This window comes from Juglans microcarpa x Juglans regia, chromosome 6S (genome assembly GCF_004785595.1).
Source record: "Juglans microcarpa x Juglans regia isolate MS1-56 chromosome 6S, Jm3101_v1.0, whole genome shotgun sequence".
In the NCBI taxonomy this organism is placed as follows: Eukaryota; Viridiplantae; Streptophyta; class Magnoliopsida; order Fagales; family Juglandaceae; genus Juglans; species Juglans microcarpa x Juglans regia.
In genome coordinates, this window is record NC_054605.1 from 12822814 (window position 1) to 12829927 (window position 7114).

Here is a 7114-nt window from a genome sequence, read left to right on the forward strand (position 1 = left end):
AAAGGATGTCCGCAAAACTCTCATTGTCAATGAGGATTCTGTGGCTGGTGAATTTGGCGACCAACATAGTTATCACTGGCGCATCTTCTTGGGGGTATAGGACCCTCTCCTCGTTGGCCTCCGTGAAGGAGATGACTGGGGTAGGCTCACTCCTTTGATTCTTGGCGGGATGGTACTCAGCTGAGTACACCTCGTAGTATTGGCTTATGCTTTTCTACTTGAGGGGGAAACACCCCCACCCGCAAATCCTCTTGCTATGGTTCATATTTCTCTGAGTGCCCCACCCCCCCGTGGCGGCGAACGGGGATGATCTTGTTGCGGCCCCACGCTGGTGTTCGCCGTTGGGGACTGTCTTCCCTCCTGTGCCTGTCGACTCGGTCCATGCTCTTTTCCCTTGACATTCTCGTTCTTCCTTGCTCCAGCCTCTGGGCCGGGAGATAGCATTGCCTTGTCCATTCCACATGCTCCCTTCTCCCTTGCTAGGAGAAGCAATTCTCGGTGTTATGCAAGGTGGACCTGTGGTACGTGCAGTAGTGGCATGCAATACCCCGGTCATCCTCTTCGCGGGTGGCAGAGGTGTCAGCCTAGCAGATGGTGAATGCAGGCCGGTCGAATTGAGGTCCTGGTCCTCTTGTTAGGGCTTCTTCCCTCCTCTTGTCTTAGGAACTTTTCTCTGGCTTCTTATGGGTCTTAGCCTTAGCCGAGGGCCCTCGCCTTCCTCTCTGCTCACTCCAGCTCCTTCTTTCACAGCTCCATCAAGGCTTGAAAAGTGTCCTTGGTGTTGATGAAGTCGTAGGCCTAATCCATGAACTTCCGCAAAGTCACAGGAGTCCTCCTTGCCAGTTCAGCCATAAACTGGGATCGCGACCAGACCCATCCTAGAAGCGCCGCCAAGGTTATTTTCTCATCTTGGTCATTAATGGTCATGCACTCCTTGTTAAACCGAGTCAAGTAGGACTTTAGGCTCTCATCCTCCCCTTGTTTGATGGTGAGGAGGTACGCTGTAGGGCACCACCTCCTCCGACTCGATATGAACTGAGTTGAAAACAGTCTAGCTAGATCGCCAAAACTGTTTATGGATTTAGGCGCCAGAGACCCAAACCATACTTGTGCTAGCCCTTTTAGGGTCAACAAGAATGCTTTGTATGCCACCTCACCCAATAAGCCATGCAGCATCATATGAGTCCTGAAAGTTTCCAGGTACTCAAAAGGGCCCCCTCCTTTGTCATACATTGGTCGAGACTCTGAACTTTGGTAGTAAGGGCATAGTCATCACCTCCTCTGTGTAAGGTAGGCCACCGATGACGACGTACTCACCTTCTTTGCGATCTCCTCATACTTTTCTTTGAGATTGCGAAGTTCATCCTGCATGTTCTTTTGTTCATCTTCCCTATTTGCTCTAGCTTGTGTCTACTGGGACCCCATGTGCTTGCTATCGCTGGGCTCTGCTTCCTCATCCTGCACCTGTGAAGGTTTTCTGAGTTCCTCCTCATTTTCTTTGCGAAGCGTTTGCACCTCGCCAATCAGCTTCGTCACCCACTCATCTATAGTTTTCTGCCTTGCTTTCATGGCTTCCTTTGTGTCTTTTCTAAGCTGTCTAGAACGAGTTGTCATAGGCATACGAAATACAAGTAAGATCTATAAGGATCCCACTGATGGCGCCACTGTTAAAGTCATGTTTCACACACCTTTGGGTCAAGTTCCGACAACTCAAGTATTCAGAACTTGGGCTTGCAAAAGATGAGAAAGAAGGCAATTTGGGAGTGAGCAGCCTTGGGGTCAGGGAGTCTCAGGTACCAAAGTTAGTAAATTCTCTTGGAAGTTTGTAAATAAGTGAGAGAGTCTAAAGATCAGAGAGTTTTCTCATACCTGGAACAGACTATTTATACTATAAGTCTGGGGAGACAAATTGTGTCTGCTCCCATAGAGTCCGTGTCTTTCATACTATTCCTCTTGTCAGAGTCTTTTATTGTGGCATGGCTCTACGATGAATTTACTAATGTGGCGTGTAGCTCGGGTAGTGGTGTCATCAATGCGGCGTGGCTTTTCGATCTTGTTTCATCCTTTGTGATCCGTCGATATTCCCATGTCAGGAGATCGAGGGTCCTCCATACATTACGCCCACTATACGGACAAATACTCAAGAGCTGGACACGATTCAAGGGGTCTTCAGGTCAGCAAGTCTCATCCCCTGCAGCACGTTCTCTCATGCAGGTTGAGTCTAGATGAGTCTACCTATGGGCAAGGTTGGAGACTCTAATTGTTCTGGGTTGAGCCTTTGGTTCTTGTTCTCTTAGTTACCTTTCTCAGGCCGACTAGGACAGAGAAGGAAAAATCCCCTTACAATTAAATTTTAGATAAAATTATTATTAATCATCTTTTTAGTCATTATATTTTTTTATATATTATATCTATTGATTAGCAAATAAATAAAAAAATAAAAAGTTTTGACTCGTTAAATATCACATCAATCATAATTAAAAATTATGATAAATAACACTAGCCACAAACTTAAATTTGTCAACTTAAAAGAGATTCCAGGAAAATCTAGCCAACAAACTTTAAAGAAATTCCAGGAAATTTGGCTAGTGGACGTTAAAGTTATCGTCAACGTGTGAATTATTTTTATTATTATTATTTTAATATATGTTAAAAGAAGATTTATATAAGGGAGTAAAAAAGGATTGATAGTGCTAGCTATTTATATAGCGATCATCACCTTGCCCACCTTATCTAAATTCCACCCCATAATAATATATCAACGGTAAGAGATGATATTCTAATTGTAACTATCAATGATTCAATTATTGAACCTTGGCTCTCTCTCTCTCTCTCTTCGTTTCTTTTCTTTTCCTTTTCCCCCAGTATTTTATGACTAGAATTTGATTGGATTTTCATCATATGCAATTTCAGGAGGATAACACATGGTGGCAATGCCCAGCTGATCCGGCCTCCTACCACCAAGTAATTATTTATTTATTTATATAAGATCATGATCCATCCCCGAGCTCTGTAGGACATGCACAACTATGCATTCTTCATTTATACACCTCGAAAGAATGGTATGGTTTTCATTCTGCACTTCATATGTTTATGGAATAGAAATCAGGTTTATGCACAACTCTGCATTCTTTATTAAATTTTACCATCTTCAAACACACTTGTTATGTGGTACACAGGGGCGGAACTACTAAGAAAGCCCCCCAAAATTTTCAAAATTTGAAGAAAATTAGGTTTAGAATGGTGTTTTTATAAAGTAGACTGTAAAAATTAATATTTGGACTCCCAAAATTATTTTTTTAACTTGATCTCCCAAACCAGATTTTCTAATTCCGCCCCTGTGGTACATATAATGGTTACTATTTAAGCAATCAGCGTATGAAACTATTTTAAATACAGTGTATTGGTAAGTATTACTAAAAATGACAAGACTTAAAAAAGACAACAAATTAGTAACATTGCTTTGTTTTAAGAGAGGTACAAAACTTTATTCTATGAGATCAAATCTTTGAGTTTGTGAGATCTGTCTCCATCTCCAGCATCACCAACTTCCTACATACACCTTTTATCTTCCCCAATAAAAAAGCTAGGAAGATCAAATCATGTAGATAAGTATAAACACAAACTTTGAATGATGACAGCTTGAATTATAATCTTCCTGTTTTTTTTTTATTATTATTTATTTATTTTTTTATTACTGAAGTAGATTCTCAACTATTTTTGGTTTTCAATATGAAAGAATGCATGCTCACAAGCAATCGTACGTAGGTGAACAAAAGGTTTTCCAAGATGGATGGAAATGGTACAAGATGATGATCATGCAAAAGATCAAGAACATCTGATGACAGATTCCAACAGAAGCAATCAAACTTAATTCTACCCAGAATAGAGAGGTGGAAGAAATTGCATCTTTGATTCGAGGAAAGCTTTTCCAAATGTACCTACGGCCATCGCCATCTCAACGTTCCATATTTCGTGCCACAAGTAGTTTCGATCGCTCCATTTCACCACAAGAATACGCAGCTGCAAGCAATGGAAAATAATAAGCTACAGTATTTGAAATGCCTCCTCTATCAAACAGGAACTACGGAATTGGAGTGCTTGGTAGAAGCCATCGATGAAGAGATACGATCTATCAACCATGATCCTTTCTCCATGATTTCCTCTCATATTTAATTCCTTACTTTGTTTTGTATACGTTCTTATTTTTCCATGTATAGCATAATAGGTAGTGATTATATTTCCATTTATAGCACAATAGACAGCCATGATGTTAGTTGTACATAATTGTTACTCACACTTGTAATCTCTATTTAAGATGAATACAATACCAAAGAAAGGTAGGTTAGTTTTCCTTCATGGTATCAGCGCCCCAAAGGTACCACCAACGATGAAGTCTTCTACCTCTTCAATCCCACCTGTGTCAAATTCTCCGTCACTTGCATTTTCACCTTCTTCACCTCATTTACTTGATATCTCTATTAAGCTAGCCTCCACCAATTATCTTTTGTGGAAAGCCCAAGTCATTCCCATTCTGCGTGGCAATGATTTTCTCGGTTATGTGCAAAATTAGGTTCCATGCCCGTTGCAAACCATCATCAATGAAGATGGTGAGTCTCGAACCAACCTAGCAGCAGCTACGTGGCTGCGCACTGATCAATTGATCCTTGGATGGATCAATATCTCCCTGTCCGACGGTCCCTATCCCAAGTCATCAATAGTGAATCCTCTCATGATGCTTGGCATGTTTTGGAGACTCTTTATGGTAGTTATACTCAGGATCGTCTTCAACAGATGAAGGGCGAGTTGCAGTCGCTCAACAAAGATAGTTCTTCTTTAGAGGTGCAGGGAAGCCAATGGATGACGATAAGTTCATCATATGTATTCTTCAAGGCTTAGGATTTGAGTTTGATCCTATAGTAGCAGCTTTAAATGCTCGAGATATTTTTCCACCCTCTTGAAGGGGTCGTCGGCAAACTACGTGATTTCAAAATTTGTCTTCAAGCAGCACATGTGACTTCTCCTAATGTTGCATTATACACAAATCATGGCATAACCAATACCAAGTCTCGTGGAGCTCACGGTTCTCGTGGTCGTAATATTGTACACAACCAGACTAATTCTCAATCCCAATAGAAAGATGCTCGTTCTTCACGCTCAACTAGAGGTAATTCTGGAACTTGCACTCAAACATTCACATATTGTGGTGGACGCAGCACTGGTTGTGGACGTGGAGGCATAACCTGTTTTCGATGTGGAGGCCCGAATCATAAATCAGATGGATGCTTTGCCTCAGATGAGGAAGCAGAACAATTCAAAGCTTTTGCTGCACTCCAAGTTGCCGGTACTATAGAGGACACTTGGTACCCCGCCACTGGTGCAAATCATCATATGACATCTGATACAAATGAAGTGCAAGGTATTCATTCTTATCTTGGAAATGATTCTGTTATGGTTGGAAATGGAAATGGATTACAAATATCGAGTATTAGACAAGTCTAACTACCTGCTACTAATATCAAGCTCAATAATGTTCTTATCGTCCCTGATATTAAAAAGAAATTGTTATCTGTCTCTCAACTTACAAGGGAACATAATTGTTATTTTATATTTTATCCTTAGGGCTTTCTTCTTAAGGACATGAGGACAAAGCAGGTGCTACTTAAGGGCTCAATGGTCGATGGCTTGTATCCAATCCAGTTACGACAACATTCAAGTTCTCCAATTGGTCTACTATCAACTAAAGTACTTAGCAACTTGTGGCATGCTCGGCTTGGACACCCTCAATCTTGAATTCTTCAACTTTTATGTTTATCATCTTTGAATAAAAATGTTGCATTTTGTGAAAGTTGTGTTTTGGGTAAATCAACAAAGTTACCATTTAGTTCTTGAGAGACATATGCTACTACCTTTTTACATACTCTTCATACCGATGTGTGGGGACCTGCCTCAGTCCCCTCCTATGATGGGTTTTGATTTTATTTAATCATTCTCGATACATATGGCACTTTCCTATGGCTCGTAAATTTGATGTTGCCACTATATTTCCTGCATTTCTTCATCGAATGGTTAACCAGTTCAATACTTGTGTAAAAATAATTCAAAGTGACGGTGGTGGTGAATTTGTTAACCAAAGTTTACAAGATTATTTTGTAGCCCATGGCATTATTCACAGATTATCATGTCTTGGGACACCAGAGTAAAATGGATTGGCCGAACGTCGGCATCGGCATATTGTGGACACTGGTTTAACATTAATGGCCAATGCCTCCATTCCGCCATGATTTTGGACAGTTGCGTTTAACCACTGTATTATTTCTTATCAATCGGCTTCCAACTTCTATTCTTGGTAAAAAGTCTTCTTTTGAACTTGTTTTTGGATCGCCACCATCTTATACCTTGCCCATAATGTTACCCATTACTTACTCTTTTTGGAATGTCCAAACTGGAATATAAATCCATCTGTTGTGTGTTCTTAGGATACTCTACACATCACAAAGGGTATCAATGTTTAGACATGCAAACAGGTCGCATATATATCTCTCAGCATGTAAAATTTGATGAATTAACATTCCCCTTCAGGTCTAAGCAGGGGTCCACTAAATCTAATTTTCATGCCTTCAAAGTTCATGCTTTTCTCAAGCCTTTTCAAATTGCTGCTTTGCAATCTATTCCATCGAACTCTTTACCTGCAGCAACCAATCAAGTTGACCATGTGCATTCTTCATCACCTATTGTTCAACCCTCTGCATCAATGCCTCAGTCCGCACCATGCCAGGAGCCTCCTACTGACAATACCATCCAGGATGCTTCAGAATTGTCTTCTCTAACAATTGAGGCAATCTCACAATCTGCTTCACGTCGAACTCATCCTATGATAACACGGGCTCAAACAAGTTCATTAAAGCCTAAGGTTTTCTTTTCTTCAAGACATCCAATACCTACATGCTTTCTAGCTGATCTTGCAAACCAACCAAAAGAGCTCGAATGTATAAGCACGCTCTCACTGATCCAACATGGCAGCAAGCCATGCAAGATAAAATTAATGCTCTTCATAGCAACAACACATGGACTTTGGTGCCTCGAAAACCAGACATGAACCTGGTTAGTAGCA